General features: G+C 50.0%; 1 pseudogene; it reads right to left on the reverse strand.

Moving 5' to 3' along the window:
- Positions 1-1,364: 1,364 nt before the first annotated feature.
- The window catches only part of LOC125536743, an 88,275-nt pseudogene continuing 66,561 nt past the window's right edge, over positions 1,365-23,078 (reverse strand).

Below are 23,078 nucleotides of genomic sequence, written 5' to 3' on the forward strand. Positions count from 1 at the left end.
TGGCAAACCAAGAGTGCCGCTGGAAATATGATTTGATTTCGGTCGAAATCGATATAAGGATCACCGGAATCGGATGCACGGTTTGCAAATGGCAAGCAAAATAAGAATGGCACAATTCTGCGATTAACAACACGATGCCATCTAAAATGCAACAAGAAACTAAGCTACGACACTCCAACATAACAACAAAGCACATGGCAGTGATCTACTCAAGATACTTGACAAAAGATGAACACTGAGCTACGGCTAAATCACACAAGAGCAGGTTCAAACAAGTATGGCAAAAGTGCAAAAGATATCAGCTTCACAGACTTAAGTGAAAATAACAACATGCCAGGAAATAACATCAGGAAGCCGTGTTTAGAGCAAGCAAACAACATGCTACAGGAACAGATCATAGCAATACAAGGCATGGCATGAATCTACTCAAGTCATAGAACAAAAGGCACTTACTGACCATAAGCCAAAAGGGCACAGAAAATATGATGGCACCCATGTAAACATAGCAAGTTTCGTTAACAGATTCAGACTTAGCAGAAAACTGTACATGGCAGAAACAGAATTATGAAGGCCTCTTTGCGAGCTCGATTCACTCACCATAAGGCATTGCATGACAATATAAGCATAGCCATAGCAAGAAGACATGTTCATGAAGCTAACCATGGCAAGAACAATCTCATAGCACACATGGATCAACTACAACCACCTTGGCAAAATTGATTAACACGTAAACAATCTGCCAGGAATATTTTATAGCAAAAGCAGAGCAAGATTGAGTCATGCTAGGGCACTCCATAAATTCAAACAGGGGCATGGATGGATAGAGCACAACCATATGCCCAAATCATCCTTACTGAACATACTCAAAAGAAGCATGAGTCTCGCTATAGCAACATGAATACATGGCATAAAAATAACAGCAGGGAAATGACTTAGTGAAATTCTAAGTCCCTGAAATCAGCAATATTACGAGAGCTACTTTGCATGCTTGTGCTAGTTACCATAAAGATCATAAAAAACATGGCATACACCCCTGTAAAGATGACATTGCATAGCCCAAAAAACATGTAGAGCTCATGCCCATATGCAACACATAACAAATGTAGCAAAAATGACAAATGCTCATACTCTGCTAAGAATCAGCACCTAACATTTTATAGCACTCTTGCATCAACGATTTGGGCATCAATATGGACTCAAACAAGCATGGCACAATGGAACATAATGAAGAGCACATCCTGATGAACATTTTGATATATCATGCGTGCAAAACGGATCTACGGATGAGGAGTTATGACGCAATGAACATGCCATAAAAATGTTACAGATCCGGGGACTTAGAAGAAAATCATCTCTGCGAAAAGTCAACGCGGGACGGGCTCGACCCGGGACGGAGGGATCCGGGATGGGAGCGCGCATTTGGATGAGATCCCGGTGGATCTCGTCCCGATCCACCGGATCTCGTCGGAGAAGACGACGACGGCCGGAGGGAGGGGCGCGGTCGCCGGGGCGCAGCACTGGTCGCCGGAGGCGGGCGCGCTGGCGAAGGGCGGCGCGGGGCCGACGCGGGTCGGGGCGCACAAGGCGGCGCGGAGGTGGAGGCGTGGGCGGAGCGGCGGCGGGGTCAGCGAGCGGCGCGGCGGCGCGGGGCTCCGCGGGGCGCGCGAGCCCGCGGGAGGCGGCGGGGTCCTGCAACGGCGCGGCGGCGGGGCAGCAGCTCGGGGCGAGGTCGGGCGCGGGCGGCAGCGGATCCGGGCTCGCGCGGGCCCCGGATGGACTCCGCGGGCCGCGGCACGGTGGGGAGCTGGCGCGGACGCGCGACAGCGCCTGATTGGACGAGGGCGGCGACGGGATGACGTGGTGCTCCCTGATTGGTCAGAGTGAAGTGGCCGGGCGCGGTGGACATGTCCGGCGGTGGAGGAAGAAATGTCCTGCGGCACGAGGAGAGGCTAGGTCAGGGTTCATCCGCGAATTTTCGGAGGGAGACACATATTTATAGCTAGAAGGAGGTAGGAGTGTCCAAATGAGGTGCGATTTTCAGCCACGCGATCGTGATCGAACGGCCGAGAGGATGGAGGGGGTTTGGATGGGTTATTGGGCCACTTTGGAGGGGTGTTGGGCTGCAACACACACGAGGCCTTTACGGTTCCCTGGTTAACCGTTGGAGTATCAAATGAACTCCAAATGGAACGAAACTTGACAGGCGGTCTACCAGTGGTGTACCAAGGCCGCTTGGCTAATCTCGGTCCATTCCGAGAAAGTTTAACACCCGCACATGAAAAGAGAAAAAAGGGGGCGCCGAAGGACGTTGGAGTGCCGGATTGCAAAACGGACAACGAGGAAAATGCCTGGATGCATGAGACGAACACGTATGCAAATGCAATGCACATGATGACATGATATGAAATGCATGACATGAACAAAATGCAAAATGAAGACAAACCCAACCACGAAAGAAATATAGTATCGCATCTCCGGAAAAGGCAAGAGTCGGAGTTACAAATATGGAAAGTTGCATCCGGGGCGTTACATTGAACCATGTATCATGGAGAATGAATTATGTCAAATTGGTCTAAACAAACCATCGCAAGATTACATCACGCTGGGTGAGAAATATTCCAATTACTCTCACACATTTACTCATCTAGATGATGCCAACTATTGGTATGGGGACCATTGGTTTTACTCGCCCAACTGTACACGAGTCACAGTAGCCTTCTTGTCAGGGAAGGACGCCAAGTGAACGCTTCGTCAAAATAATCTCCCTGAGATATGTGGTAGTATGCAGATCTTTGTCAAGGCCATCACCATGGAGTCCGTGATAACATCCAGATCTTTGTCAAGGCCATCACCATGGAGTCCGTGGTAGCATGCAGATCTTTGTCAAGATCAAATATACCTTCATTATAATTCCACATCAGCAACAAGGTGTGTATCAAGAAGTGTTGTCCAAGCAACATTGCAAGAAACCAAGGCATGGGATGCCCGAGAATCGACCATGGCGTGCTGCAATGTCGTTCCTACCCAATCCACGAAGGATCTGACCCACATTGGCAAGTGGTGGCAACAGGCCACCACATCAAGTACGTGGCGCACCAGTGCTACGCAAACATACCTTTTCCATTAAATGACGAGCGCACGTGTGCATTGGTGGAATTACAGTGATGCAAGTGATGTATCGTCACATGTTTACCATGCGATTGACACATGTACTGAACGTGTATGCGTGTCACACTAATATTAGCTAGATACTTTAAGCGGCGTAGATGTGACGGGTATTCGTTTCGAAGGCCAGAAGATGACGACACATCGCAGGTCATTTAATGCATCTGCCTACTCTATCAGAGCTATGTATAGACTACTGTAGCCCCTGTGGTACCCCTTGAGCTATAAAAGGAGGGCCTGACTACACATAAAAAGGTTGGACTTTAGTTAATACACAAGAGCACACAAATAATTATTACCTTCCTGGTAAAGACTTGTAGCTATCTTCCCACAACATAAAAACTAACACAAAGTAGGAGTACGTTTTTACACAATCATGGAGCCTGAATCTGGGTAGATCCTCATGTGTTCTACGATCTCATTAGGTGTTGATCCTCGTTTTGCGCCCTACACCACGAATCGGCAAAGGAGTCTTTCCGGTCCTTGGTGTCTCGTGTGTGTTCTGCACATGCACGACGACACCAACCTCATAGACACTATCCCTCGTACTATTCTTGTCACTGGCCGCGCACACCATGATCCATGGCATCCGCGGGTGTCGGTGTCAAAACCAGCGGATCTCGGGTAGGGGGTCCCGAACTGTGCGTCTAAGGCGGATGGTAACAGGAGGCAGGGGACACGATGTTTACCCAGGTTCGGGCCCTCTTGATGGAGGTAATACCCTACGTCCTTCTTGATTGTTCTTTGATAATATGAGTAGTACAAGAGTTGATCTACCACGAGATCAAAGAGGCTAAACCCTAGAAGCTAGCCTATGGTATGATTGTCTGTTGCCATACGGACTAAAACCCTCCGGTTTATATAGACACTGGAGGGGGCTAGGGTTACACAAGGTCAATTACAAAGGAGGAGATATACATATCCGTATTTCCTAGCTTGCCTTCCACACCAAGTAGAGTCCCATTCGGACACGGGACGAAGTCTTCAATCTTGTATCTTCATAGTCCAACAGTCCGGCCAAAGGATATAGTCCGGCTGTCCAGAGACCCCCTAATCCAGGACTCCCTCAGTAGCCCCTGAACCAGGCTTCAATGACGATGAGTCTGACGCGATGTATTGTGTTCGGCATTGCAAGGCGGGTTCCTCCTCCGCATATACCATGGAAGAGTTTTAAATACAAGGATAGTGTCCGACCCTGCAAAATAAGTTCCACATACCACTGTAGAGAGAATAATATTTCCACAAATCTAATCTGCTGACACGTTCTGACAACATGACATCACGCCATGGCCCGGTCATTATTCGAACCATTTTTCTCAACCAGCTCCGCACATAACGCGAGGCAGTTTTCTTGCCACGTCTTGTCAAAGCAGAGATCGTGTCCCCCTTATCACGGGATTCTCATCAATACAGACGTGGGTAACCCAACCGTGCCTGTTGGTATGACTCCTAGATCTTAGGCAAGTCCCAAACGGCCATGAGGAGGACGCTTGATATTCACCCTCTTTATAAAGGGGACAAAGCTTTTTCTTTTTTCCCTCCCGTGCTCAATCGAATCCTTCCCCCGCCTCGAGTTCTAACACCCAAAGCTCAGGTCAGGTGCTTCGGACCTTCAACTATGTCCGGATCCAACCTTCAAGGTCGGTGGATGCCTTCCTCCGTCACGGAGGAAGACATCAAGAAGTTGAGAGAGGCCAGATATCTGACCGCCGAAATTTCGCATAGGATGCCTGCCCGAGGGCAGGTCGTCCCTACTCCCGAACCCAGCGAGAGCATCGTGTTCATCTCCCACTTCCTCTGAGGACTAGGCCTCGCTCTGGATCCCTTTGTTAGGGGTCTTATGTTCTATTATGGGCTGGATTTTCACGATTTGGCCCCGGATTCCCTTCTTCACATCTCATCATTTATTGTCGTATGTGAGGCCTTCCTCCGCATTACCCCCCACTTTGGCATGTGGCTCAAGACCTTTGATGTAAAGCCGAAGATGATCGAGGGGCGGCACGCAGCGTGCGGAGGTGCTTTGATAAGCAAAATCGCCAACACTCCATGGCCAGAGGGTTCCTTCCCAGAGGTGTCCGGATTGTGGCAGCGGGAGTGGTTTTACATCACAGCTCCCCGAAGTGCCAAGTGGGTGGCTGCCCCCACCTTTCGCTCGGGCCCCCCATCGCAACTGATGTCATGGATCAGCAGGGGGCTGAGCTGGGGTCCAGCAAAGGATGTGCCAATACTACAGAGCCGTATCCGAGATCTCTTCGAGGGAGATTTCGGTCTGGTTATGGTAATGCAAGTTATGCTTGTTCGTCGAGTCCAACCTTACAAATGCCGCCCCCTCCGCATGTGGGAATTCAACCCGGAAGTTCCGCGAGCTATTCAGCATTTCCTCGGCATGACGCACGAAGAGATGTACAAATCATTCTTCGGACCCCAAATAGAGTGTCCGGACACCACCGAGGATGTGGGTCTGAGCTGCAACCGCCCCGCTGCCCAAGTAAGTAATCCCATGCCGAACCTACTGTCCTTTTATTTATCATGGCATCATTCTAAAGAGCCGCTCTTTCACCAGGACTGGATAACAAAGGCAATGATGATCAGGTGTTCGGCCCCCCTTCCTGAGGGCTTGGACAATCCGGTACTAGACAAGATGCTCGAGCCGGCGCCTTATCTAGTGCCCTCAAAGGAAGATGATGGGGGGAATAGAGAGGGCGAAAGCGGGCCTCACTCGCTACTTATTCCAGCCGGGGGAATGAGCGCCTCCGCGAGGGAGGACAACCAAAGTGAAGAATCTGACATTCTTTCTCCCCGGGGAAGGAAGAGGACTACCTCTGAAGATCTGGAAACTAAGGTTTCCAAACGGGAGAAGAAATCTTCATCAGAGGGTCCTGCCTCGGAGGGTATTCTTGCCGCACAATGTCCGCGCGGGGTTCAGCCCTCTACCGAGCTGTAAGTAATCGGAAAGTACTTAATAGGGGAAACATCCTACCTCACTTCCAAAGACAATAACCGATCCTTATAAATTGTAGTTCGGATCGTAGCCCTTCTCGACAGAGCTCGTCTTCAGGGGATCTTCTTCCAGAGATGATGGAGAGCGAAACGCCTCCCCCTGACACCCCGCCTCATGAAGCGGGCGACCTTGAAGTGTCGTCGCGAAGGGTATCTCCGGATACGCTAAGGCCAGAGGATAACCCTTTGGCTACCCGGGATCCCCAGTATCCGGCTCCTAGGAGAGCGACAACAAGGGTCTGTACAATGTGCGGTCAGATGCGCTGAAGGATCTTCTGGGGCAAGCGGCCGTCTCCGAAGCGCATCGTACAGTAATGGGTACGGTAATTGAAAGGATTTCATCCGCTGAAAGCGGTTTGCATGAAGCCTTCATGAGTCTGCTGAAAGGCTTTGAGGTACGTGAAATAGTGTATGTTTTTGACAGTACCACACACGTTAGGTGTGCCCTATGCAGATAGTAGCCCCTGAGACTCTGGTTGTCGTTGAAAACAACGGCAAACAGAGGATCATAGTCCCAGGTAATAACCAGACCGCCTTTATGTGCAGGTGGCTGAAGCTCCAGTGGCTAGCCGGACTGATGGGTTTGCCGAGCTAAAGCGGCAACTTGATGTGGCAGATGCCGACATCGTGCTTGTCAACAAGCGGCTTGACGAGGCACAGGGTAAGTGATTTTTCCGGTAATCAACACATAGTAAGAGGAGCATGATGCCAGTATCTTTAATATGTTGTGACTACAGATGGAGCTGCCACCGTGGAGATCCTTCGGGCGGAGCTTGCCCGAGCCAAGGAGGAAGCAAGGAGTAGCAATGCGGCCGCTTTAAAGGCGGCCGAAGAGTTAATGGCCGAACAGGCCGCGCATTGCGAGAGCAAGGGAAAAATAGCCAAGACGGCTGCAGAGTTAAAAGATGCCGCTGACCATTACTAGCTTCTTGAAGAAGAAAATCGGGCGAAGGCGATGGACCTGGAGAAGGCCCTGGTGGCTGCCAAGGAAGCCCGCTCCAAAATTAGAGCGACGAAGGAGGAGCTGAATCAAGCTACAGATATTGTGTCTGGGAAGCCCTTCTTGCTGTGGACTAAGTTCGGAGATCCGAAGTATGCACCTCTGGACCGGCTATGGAGTTCTGCGGGCGCCTACGTGGATTTGGCTGCAAGTGCTGCTGATGTGGCAAAGTACTTCAAGGATCGGAAAGATCATGAAGTGGAAAAACTGTTCTGGTCATAGTTTCATGCTCCTGTCCGTCCGCTGCTGTTGAATGAGCGGATGGCCGAGTGGGCCGAGCTCCATAGGTTGTCCGGACTTGCCATGAGGTCCATGGTGGATCACCTGTGGCCGGGAAGGCCAAGGCCGAATAGCTACTTTAGTTTAGTGCAACAATTCCTTGGTGATGTGCCACGCGTCGATGCTGTAAAGAGATCGGCGTGCATAGAGGGTGCGCGGATGGCCTTTGCCCGTGTCAAGACATGCTGGGCGGAGATGGAGGCCACCACTGTTGCGACACAGGGTTCGGCCGTAGGCCGAGTGGCTGCCGAGCACTACTTTGAAGAAGTTCTTGAAGGCGCTTGTTCGATAGAGGCTCAGTGCTCGAAGAATATTATGTTCTAGTGACCTGTATTCCCATTGTAAAAACAATGTTTTATTGAATTATCAAGGCTGTATTTATACTTTTGCCCGAAAGTACTATGATGCCTCCTGTGTGGCTGTTTATGTATGTATATAACCTGAAAGTTTGCAGCCGCCGGCTTCCGCCCCCACGCATATAATGCAGGGGTGTTCGCAGAAAATGCATATCCACACTTGATGCAACGTCTTGGTTCATTAAGGAGGTGATAGCACAGCGAACGAGGCAATCAGACTATATTGCTTTAACACTTTCACTTAGCCATAGGAGTTTGACGGTGGGGCTACTATATAGCCCCTGGTACTTCTGTGCTCGTCCGAATACGGGGCGCATACGTACATGACTGGGAAACGGCCCTTCGTTAATGCGGAGGAATCCCGAAGATTCCGATGAGTCATCGAGTGGTTGACCAGTCTCTCGCTATATCATGACAGTCAGTTTTCGGCTTTCTCCACTGAGGTGCTCATCCAGACGAACCAGGGCACAATCGCAGCAGTTCTCCCAGTGCTACCTTCACTGATATAACGGAACGTAAGGTACCAAAACGTGGGAGCCGGGCAAACCCAACATTTGACCAAAGACATGATTCGGAGTTGATGCATATAGGGCCAAACTCCCGACGCCGAACACTCCCTAAGGTGTTCGGTCTTTATAACGTATATCGGGCTAAAAACGCCCTTAAGAAGAAACCCCATGTGTCTAGGTACGTGCAAAATCCTGACGTGGCCACATGCCAATAACGCCATCATCCTTCTCGGTTGTGTGGAGTATCCGGAGGATGTGACCAACAAGAGATAGTAAAAAAGGTTTACACAGGGTCTTAATATAAAAAGAAACCTTTGGGCGGGTCCCTGCTGCACGTCTGCACCTGTGTCTCTGTTGTGCCATGTCCTGGATGGGTGTAGCACGATTGTCATCTGCGAAAGGAAAGAACTTAGGTGAAAGTTGCCGCGCCAAAAAGAAGAATTAGTTATTATCGATGAACTATCAAAATTCAAGAGAAGCCGAGTTTAGCTGAGCTGTCCTGATTACACGCGGGAAGCCCCTGGTATCGTTTATGAGGGTTTGATCATCAAACCAATCTCATGTATATATGATTGAACGCCGGATTCGTTTAACCGTGTCCAAGGTCTTGATGGCCCGCCATTTTTTCTGGTTGGTGAGGCCGTCTAGTTTGCGGCAGTTAGAACCGCTGCATCCTCCTCCGTATGTAAGAAATGTTCGGTATTTCCGCTAACTGAGATGATGCCACGTGGACCGCGCATCTTAAGCTTAAGAAAAGCATAATGCGGTATTGTGTTAAAACGAGCGAAAGCCGTTCTTCCGAGTAGTGCTTGATAACCACTTCGGAATGGGGCGATGTGGAAAGTTAACCTTTCGCTTCGGAAGTTATCTGGGGAACCGAATACCACCTATAGTAGTAGAGAGCCTGTACAGTGGGCCTCTTGGCCTGGTATTACTCCCTTGAAGGTAGTATTACTGTGGCTTATTTGTGTCGGGTCTATCCCCATTTTGCGGACTGTGTCCTGATATATCAGATTTAGATCACTGCCGCTGTCCATGAGGACTCGTGTGAAATGGTACCCATTTATTATTGGGTCTACCACCAAGGCCGTCAGTCCTTCGTGCCAGATATTTGTCTCGTGATCCCTATGATCAAAAGTGATCGGGCAGGCCAACCAGGGGTTGAACCTAGGGGTGACAGGCTCTATGGCCCGTGTGTCTCGGAGTGCATGCTTGCTTCTCCTCCATGTCACATGGATCACGTTTACTGTTTTAACCTCTGGTGGGAACTTTTTCTGTCCTCCGGCGCTTTGCTGGCGAGGTTCATCCTCGTCTTCGCTTGGTGTCTCTTCCCCTTTGTGTTCGGTGCTTAGTTTACCGGCCTGCTTGAAGACCCAACATTCTTTGTGGGTATGATTTGCAGGTTTGTCTGGGGTGCCGTGGATCTGACAGAGTTTGTCAAGAATTTTGTTTAGGCCAGATTGTCCTTCTCTGCTGCCTTTGAAAGGCTTTTTCCACTGACCTGGTCGGGAGCCCCTGAATCCGGCATTTACCGCTGTGTTATCTGGGCTACCTTCTTTATTTCGACGCTTGTTTTTGTTGCGTCGTGGTTTACCATTGCCATCCCTGACTTCGGATGTGCTTGGGTCGCTGGTGCTGCTACGGGCCAACCAGCTATCCTCGCCCGCACAAAAGCGGGTCATGAGGCTTGTTAGGGCTGCCATTGTTCTCAGTTTTTCTTGGCCAAGGTGTCTGGCGAGCCATTCGTCTCAGACGCTGTGTTTAAAAGCTGCTAAGGCTTCGGCGTCCGGACAATAGACGATTTGGTTCTTCTTGGTGAGGAACCTGTTCCAAAGCCTTCGGGCAGACTCTCCGGACTGTTGGATTATATGATTTAAATCATCTGCATCCGGAGGTCGGACATAAGTCCCTTGAAAATTGGCCCGAAAAGTGTCCTCGAGCTCCTCCCAACTTCCAATTGAGTTTTTGGGGAGGCTTTTCAGCCAGTGCCGAGATGGCCCTTTAAGCTTGAGGGGCAAGTATTTAATGGCATGGAGATCGTCTCCACGAGCCATATGAATATGGAGGAGAAAGTCCTCTATCCAGACTCCAGGGTTTGTGGTCCCGTCATACGCCTCTATGTTCACCGGTTTGAGTCCCTCTGGGAATTCGTGATCCAGCACCTCATCAGTGAAACATAAGGGGTGTGCGGCACCCCCGTATTGGGATGTGCCATGGTGTTCGGACGGTTGTAGTATTCGGTGTTGGTTTTGTACCGTAGCGCGCTTCCTAGATCCGTAGATGGATCTGGTCGCGCCGGATTTTTGACGCAAGTTCTCACGTAGATCGTGTGTTGACTTGTGTGTGACTTTGTTAGCCGCTCTATCACGTTCACAAGGTGGTGGATCCGGCCGGTTGGCCGTATCATTCTTCCGCTGTATGGGCTCTAAGGCCTCATCGTCGAATTCCGGTAATAGCTTGCGCTTTGGGTAGCTATTTTTATGGTAACTTCCACCATACTTTGTGACTTTGTTCCACCTGCTGTTGAGCGTATCTTGTGCGACCTTGAGCCTTTGCTTCTGTTTCTTCAGGCTCCTCGCTGTGGCAATAAGCCTTTTGCGGAGGTTCTCTTGCTCCAAGTGCGTTTTCGGGATGATGTGTACATCTTCGTCCAGACTGTTTTCTTCCCCAGGCGGGGTTTGATGAGGCTTATCCTTGGCGTCGTGTTCGGACGTCGGATCCGTACTATGTTTGCAGTTTGCATCTTGATCGTGCTCTGCCACCGGGGTGGTGCAGTCGTCGTTTCTTCTAGAGTCGACGGGACTGTTATTTCCTCTTGCGCTGTTATCGCTGTTTTTGCTATGGCGGGACTTAGAGCGGCGCTGCTGACGTCGGCGCTTGGGTTGCTTGGAGGGGGCATCCTCCGCTGTCTCTTTGCCATCGCCCTCTTTGGGTGTATCCACCATATATACGTCATGTGATGAAGTGGTGGTCCAGCGCCCTGTGGGCGGTGGTTCCTGTTCGTCTCCTGCATCGTCTTCCATACCGTCGATGTCTTCGGAGTCGAAGTCGAGCATGTCGGTTAAGTCATCGACAGTGGCTACTAAGTGGGTGGTGAGTGGGCAGCGAATTTCTTCGTTGTCCGCATCCCATTCTAGCCGGACATAGTTCGGCCAAGGTTCTCCTGACAGGGAGAGAGACCTTAATGAATTTAGCACGTCGCTGAAGGGCGAGTGCTGAAAGATATCCATCGAGGTGAACTCCATGGTCGGTGCCCAGTCGGATTCGACGGGCACGGATGTGAGCGGCTCGGAGTCCGTGGCCGGAGATGAACCCAATGGTTCGGCGATACGACTCTCGTAAGGGGTGAAGTCAGTATCTGGCTCTATCACCGCTGAGAGGGCAGCCTCCGTGGCGGGTTCTACCCCTCCGCTCTCGGATGGCGCGATTTTCTCCGGATTAACGGCCGGAGTAGTTGCGGATGCGATCTCCAGAACACTGTCCGACGGCAGAGTTATGTCATGCTCGTCACGACTGTGCGGCGCGTCCGACATGGGCTCGAATCCGTAGAAGATCAAGTCTCTGCGGATGTCGGCCGTGTAGTTCAAGTTTCCAAATCTGACCTGATGGCCAGGGGCGTAGCTCTCGATCTGCTCTAGATGGCCAAGCGAATTGACCCGCAGTGCGAAGCCGCCGAATACGAAGATTTGTCCGGGGAGGAAAACCTCGCCCTGGACCGCATCGCTAGAGATGATCGAGGGGGCCATCAAGCCTTATGGCAACGACACAGTGGAACTCTCAATGAAAGCACCAATGTCGGTGTCAAAACCGGCGGATCTCGGGTAGGGGGTCCTGGACTATGCGTCTAAGGCGGATGGTAATAGGAGGCAGGGGACATGATGTTTACCCAGGTTCGGGCCCTCTTGATGGAGGTAATACCCTATGTCCTGCTTGATTGTTCTTTGATAATATGAGTAGTACAAGAGTTGATCTACCACGAGATCAAAGAGGCTAAACCCTAGAAGCTAGCCTATGGTATGATTGTCTGTTTCCCTACGGACTAAAACCCTCCGATTTATATAGACACAGGAGGGGGCTAGGGTTACACAAGGTCGGTTACAAAGGAGGAGATATACATATCCGTATTGCCTAGCTTGCCTTTCACACCAAGTAGAGTCCCATCCGGACACGGGACGAAGTCTTCAATCTTGTATCTTCATAGTCCAACAGTCTGGCCAAAGGATATAGTCTGGCTGTCCGGAGACCCCCTAATCCAGGACTCCCTCAGCGGGCGTGAATCGGATGTTGCCAACTCCAACAATGAACACAATTTTAAGAGGAATAGTGTATAGGATGTTGGTGGCATCTAGATGAGTAGATGTGAGCAATTAATTGAAAATGTCATATCGAGTGCGATGTAGCCTTGTATTGGTCAATGTGGAATGAAAATTCGTCCTCCGCAATGCATGATTAAAGTGGTTCTTCAACTGAATGGATTCTCCTCGTCGATGCGGTCTTGGTGGTGTGAGGGTTTAACTAGGAGAAGTTGTGGTGTATAGGGGATGTGCATGCTAGGTGAATGTCCACTCTTCCTCTCTTACATGAACTCTTCATCTATTAAAGGAACACAAGAGCCACTCTTGGTTTATTACAGGGACGAAGGCCAGCTCCGTCGATTTCCTATGAACGAAGGGTGATCTTTAGCCCAAACTTGAACGGAAAGGGCCTCATCGGCCCATGTGTGGATGAAGAGTCACACTTCGGCCTAGGGGAGGACGGCTGGGGTATAGAACATGAATTTATTAAATCCTATCCACATCTTTGAAATTTCATAAAAAATATTTTAAAAATAGATTACTACTCCATGTGTGTTGTTGCGGGAACTTGTTAAAAGAAATGAAACATATGAAAGGTTGCTAGCCGATGGCTGGCTGTAGGGGAGGAAAAACAATCGCCTCCCTCGCCTTCCGATGCGATGCACCTGACCGTATGAGCATGTTCCCTCTCCCCTGCTCCATTCCATCTCTATCGCGTGATGCAACACCATGTTAGAGCAGTTACGGAACCGCTCGAGCAACTCAGCAACCCTCACGTAGCATTCCCCACAACAACCGTTGGCTCGTAGCACCACGTTGATCCACGTTGCTAAAGGAAATATGCCTTAGAGGCAATAATAAAGTTGTTATTTATATTTCCTTATATCATGATAAATGTTTATTATTCATGCTAGAATTTTATTAATCAGAAACTTAGTACATGTTGGGGATATTACTACTGGACATAAACCGGCTAGGAGAGGCCGGGTTATCCCCATGATGATTACCTTATTTGAAGCCCATGAAGACATGATGATGGCGCTTCATGAAGGCCCAAGGCCCAAAGGCAGGTTAAGGCCTGTAGACATAAACCGATATTGATGTATACTTGTATGATAAGATAGGAGTAGAGACTGAGTCGGAAACGTTTATGATCTGGCCTCGGGACTCTGTAAACCGACGGGCGTCGACCTATGTATATAAAGGGGCGACCCGGCGGCGGTTTAAGGACAACACACAACAACTCGAGAGCCAGGCAAAGCGTATTCGCTCCTTGGTCATCGAAACCCTAGCAATTCCATCACAACTGGAGTAGGCTTTTACCTTCATTGTAAGGGGCCGAACCAGTATAAACTCTCGCGCCCCTTGTCCGCTTTAAACCCCTTTAAGCTAACCCGTAGTGATGGATCCACGACTAAGTCCTTTCACGAGGACATCTGCCGTGACAAGACCACGACAGTTGGCGCCCACCGTGGGGCTATCGCACGATGGTTTTGAGTTCTTGAAGGTCAGCTTCGAAGGACTCAAGGGATACGCTGTGGGCCGGATGACTAAAAGTCGTCGTGACAAGCTCTACATCGACGATGCAGGATGGAGTCCCGAGGTCGGCTCAATTGAGTACGGGTACCGGGTCCCCTTTGGTGGAATTCACGTCTTCATCGACAAGATCAGCGAACCGGGCCCTGAGCGGGACATCTGCACCGACATCATCGAGACGGCTCAGCGTGCAGGATCCGCCCAGGTTCAGCCTGCCATAAAGCGTGCCTTTGTAGGTGTCATCCATGGAGCGAAATATGAGGATAGATCGGCATCTGGCGGTGAAACCATTGTCTATTCTAATGATGAGTCTTCAAGCGGAGGGACCGAGTCACTGTACCGGCTGCAGGATGGCCGGGTTAGTGGAGGTTCCGATGGCGACAGTATTCCGGACCCCATTGATCTGCCGAGTTGGGTCGCGGTCTTCATGGCCGGTACACAATCAGCACAACACTCTTCTACCGCCGTGGCGATGATCTCCGGTTCAGCAGCAGCAACACCAGCAGGAGCAGGGGGCTCAGCGCCGCCTTCGGCTCAGGTTTTGTCCGATTTGTTCGACGCTTTAGCAACATTGCTGGCAGCAGAGGTGGACGCGGCAATCCAGGATCAGCACAACGCAGAGATTGCAAAGGTGAAGGATCAGATAACTCAAGCTAAAGCAGACCTGGCAGCATAGAACGCCAGGATGGCTACCGAGCGGGCTGAGTTGGAGGCTCAGGCCTACCGACTTATGCTGGATCAGAGTGTGTCAGATGATGTCATGAGAAGAAGATACCGGTCGCACCTCCCGCCGGTTTTTGAGGCAAGAAATCTCTTTAACACGCCAGGAGCTGGCACCAGCAACCAGCCAGTGGTAAACCGGGCGGAGGCGCCTGGGACCAGGGCACCGGTTCAGCCACGTGCGATGGATCTGCTGCCTCAGCCTCGTCAGAATGATGTCCCATCACAACATGTCTCAACACCTCCGGGTCATTACTCTAACCCGTTGGATAACATCGTTGCCGCCGCTTCACGATTGGCAGCTCTCCCGATTGATGGCGAGTCCCCAGTAGCAGTTGAAACACAACGGGCTAGGGAGATCCTTCAGACGGCCTTGACTCAGCAGCAGGCCTATTCATATAGCCACGAAAGGATTCATTCTACTCCCCGCCCAAGCTAGAGCTACAGCGGGCATATCGATGAACCGGCCGTATCAAGCAGCGCGCGGAATCGTAATCCGCCCCGTGTCCATAACCCAACGGGTGGCGGTGGCAATGCCCAGGATGTAGTGGATCGCGCTAGGGCACATCGGGAAGCCGAGTTAGTGGCACAGCATGAAGCTCCGGTTTGACAACTCACTCCAGTTCGTCAATTCACTCCGGTTCATCCAACAACGTCGGTGGAACCGGGGGTTACTTCCAGTTCTTTGGGAGTAGCATGTCTTGTCCCCGCATTGCGCAACGTATGGCTGCCCAAGGATTTCAAAGGCCCGCGCAAGGTGCCGAATTACACCGCTGATTTATCCCCGAGTCATGGGTGGAAAGCTATGAGATGGCAATGGAGATGCTGGATGTGGACGAGGCGTCGTGTGCCAAATACTTCATCATGATGTTGGAGGGAATGGCTTGCACATGGTTGAAAAACCTGCCGGCCAACTCCATTGGGTCGTGGGCCAAGTTAAGGGCCCGGTTCATCCAGAATTTCAAGGATACGTGCAAGCAGCCCATGTCAATCATGGATTTAGTTGCCTGTGTCCAGGAGGAAGGAGAGTCAACAACCCACTGGGTGCGCCGGGTTTCGGAGACTTTGCATTCATCAAATCGCATCAATGCTGACACAGCCGTTTTAACATTGGAAGGCAATTGCCGGTTTGCACCTTTGAAGCTGAAGTTGGGACGGCTTAAACGCCATTGTAATGACATGGGAACACTTATGGCAGCTCTGGTGAAGTATGTCGACTCTGATAGTACCAAGGACCCCGAGTCTGATGATGACAAGATGGGGAAGGGAAAGAAGAGCGGCAACACTAAGGGGCAGCAGCATAACCCGGCAGGTCATGGGAACAACGGTAAATGCAAGGCGGATAATAGCTTTGACTTTGTGGCTAACACCAACACCCAGGATAATGGTCAGCGGCGTAAGGGTAAACCGCCCCAGCAGGGTGGAGGGTCAGGCCCCAATCTGGAGCGCCCGCTGAATCAGCCTTGCCCAAAGCACGGATCAAAGGAGAGGCCAGCCACACATCTTTGGAAGGATTGCTTCATTATGCGGGAGTTCAAAAATTCAAATCTCTTTCAATACGACAATGGATCACCCGACGGTTCAAGAGGCGGTTTCCATGAGCCGGGTTATGGTGGTGGCAGTTCCTGTTCGGGATTCCAAGGTAACCAAACCGGACATGGCAATCAGAGCAGCCGGGGCAACTAGGGAGGTTACAATCATCAAGGGAATCAACAGCAGCAGCAATCGGGTTATCAGAGCAATCCGAAGCAGTTGAATAGTGGACAGTATCATGTCTTCACCACTAGCTTATGTAAGCGCGATCAGAAGCTTCATAAAAGAGCCGTGAACTCCGTTGAACTGGCGGTACCTCGTTATCTGTGCTGGTCTGAACAGCCCATCCTGTGGAGTCGAGAGGATCATCCACCCGGGTTGACAATCTGGGTCATCTGGCCTTGGTGGTGGCACCTCAGGTTGGGGGGGGGGGTATAAGTTTACCAAGGTGCTTATGGATGGAGGAAGTAGTATCAATATCCTTTACTATGAAACCTTCCATCGAATGGGGTTATCAGATAAGAATCTCAAACCGTCGAACACCGTGTTTCATGGTGTGGTGCCTGGTAAATCGGCGTACCCAGTTGGCAAGATAGCTCTGGAAGTTGCTTTTGGAGATGATCATGATTCAAGATCAGAGGTGTTGACTTTTGAAGTGGCGAAAATCAAGAGTCCATATCATGCCCTGTTCGGACGGCCGACTTATGCTAAGTTCATGGCAAGGCCTGATACGTCTCCAACGTATCTATAATTTTTGATTTCTCCATGCTATATTATCTTCTGTTTTGGACATTATTGGGCTTTATTATACACTTTTATATTATTTTTGTGACTAACCTACTAACCGGAGGCCAGCCCAGAATTGCTGTTTTTTGCCTATTTTAGGGTTTCGAAGAAAAGGAATATCAAACGGAGTCCAAATGGAATGAAACCTTCGGGAACGTGATTTTTGGAACAAACAAGATCTAGGAGACTTGGAACCTACGTCAAGCAACCAACAGGGAAGCCACGAGGTAGGGGGCGCGCCTACCCCCCAGGCGCGCCCTCCACCCTTGTGGGCCCCCTGTTGCTCCACCGACGTACTCCTTCCTCCTATATATACCTACGTACCCCCAAACGATCAAATACGGAGCCAAAACCCTAATTCCACTGCCGTAACTTTCTGTATCCATGAGATCCCATCTTGGGGCCTATTCCGGAGCTCTGCCGGAGGGGGCATCGATCACGGAGGGCTTCTACATCAACACCATAGCCCTTCCGATGAAGTGTGAGTAGTTTACCTCATACCTACGGGTCCATATTTATTAGCTAGATGGCTTCTTCTCTCTTTTTGGATCTCAATACAAAGTTCTCCCCCTCTCTTGTGGAGATCTATTCGATGTAATCTTCTTTTGCGGTGTGTTTGTTGAGACCGATGAATTGTGGGTTTATGATCAAGTTTATCTATGAACAATATTTGAATCTTCTCTGAATTATTTTATGTATGATTAGTTATCTTTGCAACTCTCTTTGAATTATCAGTTTAGTTTGGCCTACTAGATTGATCTTTCTTGCAATGGGAGAAGTGCTTAGCTTTGGGTTCAATCTTGCGGTGTCCTTTCCCAGTGACAGTAGGGGCGGCAAGGCACGTATTGTATTGTTGCCATCGAGGATAACAAGATGGTTTTTTTTATCATATTGCATGAATTTATCCCTCTACATCATGTCATCTTTCTTAAGGCGTTACTCTGTTCTTATGAACTTAATACTCTAGATGCATGTTGGATAGCGGTCGATGTGTGGAGTAATAGTAGTAGATGTAGGCAGGAGTCGGTCTACTTGTCTCGGACGTGATGCCTGTATACATGATCATACCTATATATTCTCATAACTATGCTCAATTCTGTCAATTTCTCAACAGTAATTTGTTCACCCATCGTAAAACACTTATGCTCTTGAGAGAAGCCACTAGTGAAACCTATGGCCCCTGGGTCTATCTTCATCATATTAACCTTCCAACACTTAGTTATTTCCTTTGATTTTTTACTTTGCTTTTATTTTACTTTGCGTCTTTATCATAAAAATACCAAAAATATTATCTTATCATATCTATCAGATCTCACTCTCGTAAGTGACCGTGAAGGGATTGACAAGCCCTTATCGTGTTGGTTGCGAGGATTTATTTGTTGTGTGCAGGTGCGAGGGACTCGCACGTAGCCTCCTACTGGATTGATACCTTGGTTCTCAAAAACTGAGGGAAATACTTACACTACTTTGCTTCATCACCCTTTCCTCTTCAAGGGAAAACCAACGCAGTGCTCAAGAGGTAGCAAGAAGGATTTCTGGCGCCGTTGCCGGGGAAGTCTACACAAAAGTCAACATACCAAGTACCCATCACAAACCCCTATCTCCCGCATTACATTATTTGCCATTTGCCTCTCGTTTTCCTCTCCCCGACTTCACCCTTGCCGTTTTATTTGCCCTTCTTCTGTTCGTCTTTTTGTTTGCTTTTATGTCTTACTTGGCTCGTTTGCTTTTTTGGTTGGAATAGTTTTTTATTTATTACTAAACAGAGAACCTAAGATCTATGGATCGTTGAGGGAGTCCTGGATTAGGGGGTGTTCGGGTAGCCGGACTATACCTTCAGCCGGACTCCAGGACTATGAAGATACAAGATCGAAGACTTCGTCCCGTGTTCGGATGTGACTTTCCTTGGCGTGGAAGGCAAGCTTGGCGATGCGGATATTCAAGATCTCCTACCATTGTAACCGACTCTGTGTAACCCTAACCCTATCCGGTGTCTATATAAACCGGAGGGTTGTAGTCCGTAGGACATCAACTCCATATACAACAATCATACCATAGGCTAGCTTCTAGGGTTTAGCCTCCTTGATCTCGTGGTAGATCTACTCTTGTACTACCCATATCATCAATATTAATCAAGCAGGAGTAGGGTATTACCTCCATCGAGAGGGCCCAAACCTGGGTAAAAACATCGTGTCCCTTGTCTCCTGTTACCATCCGGCCTTGACGCACAGTTCGGGACCCCCTACCCGAGATCCGCCGGTTTTGACACCGACATTGGTGCTTTCATTGAGAGTTCCTCTGTGTCGTCGCCTTTAGGCCTGATGGCTCCTTTGATCATCAACAACGATGCGGTCCAGGGTGAGACTTTTCTCCCCGGACAGATCTTCGTCTTCGGCGGCTTCGCACCGCGGGCCAATTCGCTTGGCCACCTGGAGTAGATCGAAAGCTACGCCCCTGGCCATCAAGTCAGGTTTGGAAGCCTAAACTACATGGCAGACATCCGCGGAGATTTGATCTTCGACGGATTCGAGCCACAACCAAGGGCGCTGCACTATCTCGCGGGGCATGATCTAGCTCTATCACCGAACAGTATCCCGGAGGCCGCAAACGCACCAGCTCTGACCCTTAATTCGAAGCCAGTTGTGTCAATCGAGGATGAGCGGTTGCACGTCACCTCGGGGGCTGCGATCTCAAAGGCGATCGAGCCGAACGCCGGCCCCACACTCCGCGTGACTCACGACTCTGAGGATCCGGACTCCTCTCCGGACTCCGAACCCCCCGCGCCCCTGCCAATCGAATCCGATTGGGCGCCAATAATGGAGTTCACCGCCGCGGACATCTTTCAGCACTCGCCTTTTGGCGATATCCTGAATTCTCTCAAGTCTCTCTCTTTATCAGGAGAGCCCTGGCCGAACCGCGGTCAGCGAGGATGGGATACGGACGATGAAGAAATTCAAAGCCCACCCACCACCCACTTGGTAGCCACTGTCGACAATTTAAACGACGTGCTCAACTTCGACTCCGGAGACATCGACAGCATGGATGACGATGCAGGAGATACTGATGAACCAACGCCCATAGGGCATTGGACAGCCACCTCATCTCACGATGTGTACATGGTGGATACCCCTAAAGGAAGCGACAACGAGGAAAAAGGGGATGGAACGGGAGATCGACCCCCTGAAAAGCAATCAAAGCGTCGGCGTAAACACCGACCCAAGCCCCGCCTCGATAAAAACCCAGCCATAGAGCAGGACGAGCCGGTAGACGACGAGCAGGCCTCAGAGCAACCATCCGAACAGGGCAACACGGATAGAGAAACCGAACATCCCTCCTCCGGCGAAAACGGCATTCCAGACGACCTCACGCCGGATAAACCCATGGAGCAGAAGAATCTCCACGAGAGGCTCGTTGCAACTGCACGCAGCCTAAAAAAGCAGAAGCAGAAGCTAAAAACAGCGGAAGATGCACTCCGGATTAGATGGAGCAAAGTAATCAATACCGCAGATAAATACGGCGACGGTCGCCGCACTAAAAGCTATCCGAAAAGAAAGCTACTGCCTGAATTCGATGAAGAGGCCCTAGAGCCCTCGCATTCAAAAAATAAGAAAGCCACATGGTCGGATAGACGACCCCATAAAGCGGCAAGCAGCGCCGCACTTAAATCGGCATGTGACCCACCTAAGGATTCGCATCATGGCCCAGTTAGGTCCATTTATGGGCCAAGAAAGCAAGCTCTCGTAAGCAATGCAATAAAGCCATCATCAGAATCCGGCACACCCAAATACAGGGGCACCGCACACCCCCTATGTTTCACCGATGATGTCCTGGACTATGAATTTCCAAAGGGATTCAAACCCGTAAACATAGAGGCATATGATGGAACAACAGACCCTGGAGTCTGGATCGAGGATTATATCCTCCACATACACATGGCTAGAGGAGATGATCTCCATGCCATAAAATATTTACCCCTTAAGCTTAAAGGGCCAGCCCGGCATTGGCTTAAAAGCCTTCCTGAAAACACAATTGGAAGTTGGGAAGAGCTCGAGGATGCTTTGCGAGCAAATTTTCAAGGGACCTATGTCCGCCCTCCGGATGCAGACGATATTAGTCACATAACTCAACAGCCCGGAGAATCAGCTCGGCAGTTCTGGAATAGATTCCTCACTAAAAAGAATCAGATAGTCGACTGTCCGGACGCCGAAGCCTTAGCAGCTTTCAGGCATAACGTCTAAGATGAATGGCTCGCCAGACACCTCGGCCAAGAAAAGCCAAGAACAATGGCTGCACTAACAAGCCTCATGACCCGCTTTTGTGCAGGAGAGGACAGCTGGTTGGCAAGGTGCAGCCCCAGCGACCCAAGTACATCCGAAACTAGGGATGGAAACGGAAAAGCGCGACGCAACAAGGACCGTCGCCGGACTAAGGAAAAAGTCCGAAGAGCACGACAGTCAATGCCGGATTCAAAGGTTCACGACAAAACCAGACAAAACCGCCCCTCCAGGATAACAGGGACGATCCATCCAACTTAAATAAAATCCTGGACAGGATATGTCAGATACACAGTACTCCCGGGAAGCCTGCTAACCATACCCACAGAGATTGTTGGGTTTTCAAACAATCCGACAGACTCAATGCCGAACACAAGGGGCTCGACACACCAAGCGAAGACGAGGACGAACCCCAAAAGCAGAGCATCAGGAAACAAAAGAACTTCCCACAAGAAGTAGAAATAGTGAACTTACTTCACATAACAAAACGTGCGGCGCCCATAAAGGTACGCACCACACGACCTACCCCCAAAGGGTCCCGCCACTGGTTGTCAAAACCAATCATCTTCGATCAGCTAGATTATTCTAGAAATATCAAGAATGCAGGCTGGACTGCCTTGATACTCGATGCAATAATTGGCGGACTCCAGTTTTCAAATGTCCTTATGGACGGCGGCAGTGGACTAAACCTGATATATCAGGATACAATCCATCACATGGGGATAAACCCAGCAAGAATCCGCCGCAGCAAAACCTCCTTTCAAGGGGTAACACCTGGTCCGGACACCCATTGTATGGGTTTTCTCCGGCTCGAAGTTATATTCGGCTCTGCCGATAACTTCCGCCGCGAAAAGCTGACCTTCCATATCGTCCCATTCTCAAGTCGCTATCAAGCACTACTGGGACGCGAAGCTTTCGCTCGCTTTAACGCAATACCGCATTATGCATCTCTCACGCTTAAGATGCCCGGTCCACGAGGTATCATCTCTTTGAAGGGGAAGCACTAAAGTGCGCCTCCCCAAGCGGAGGACTGTGTGGCCGCTTTGACAGCCCCACAGTAAAATGGCCTCACCGGCCAAAAAACTTCGAAATAGGTCATTAAAGACCACGAACGCGGATAGACGAGTTCGGTACAAAATCATCATTGATGCAGGCTTAGTGGCCATATACCCCCGCGCTAGGGGCTCCACGCATATACAATAAGAGACAATAAAGCTCAATTTTATATATTTTACTTTATACTTTGTTTATTTTAAACTTTTGTTCGGCACGACCAGTTTTCAACTCAGTTCCTCTCTTTTATAGATGAACGTCGTGCGGCGCCCGTCCAGGATACGGCACAACGGAGACACAGGCGCAGACGTGCAGTAGGGACCCGTCCTAAAGGATTCTTTTTAGATTAAGACCCTACGTAAACCTTTTTTACTGTCTCTTGTTGCTACACATCCCCTGGTTTTTTCTGATATAACCAAGGAGGAGGCTGGCGTCTTGGCATGTGGCCATGTCAGAATTTTTGCACGTACCTGGACACTAGGGGCTTTTTTAATAAAGAGTGTTGTTTCGCCCGCACTCATAAAGACCGAACACCTTAGGGAGTGTTCGGCGTCACGAGTTTTGGCATTATA

Source organism: Triticum urartu, chromosome 2 (genome assembly GCF_003073215.2).
Source record: "Triticum urartu cultivar G1812 chromosome 2, Tu2.1, whole genome shotgun sequence".
Classification (NCBI taxonomy): Eukaryota; Viridiplantae; Streptophyta; class Magnoliopsida; order Poales; family Poaceae; genus Triticum; species Triticum urartu.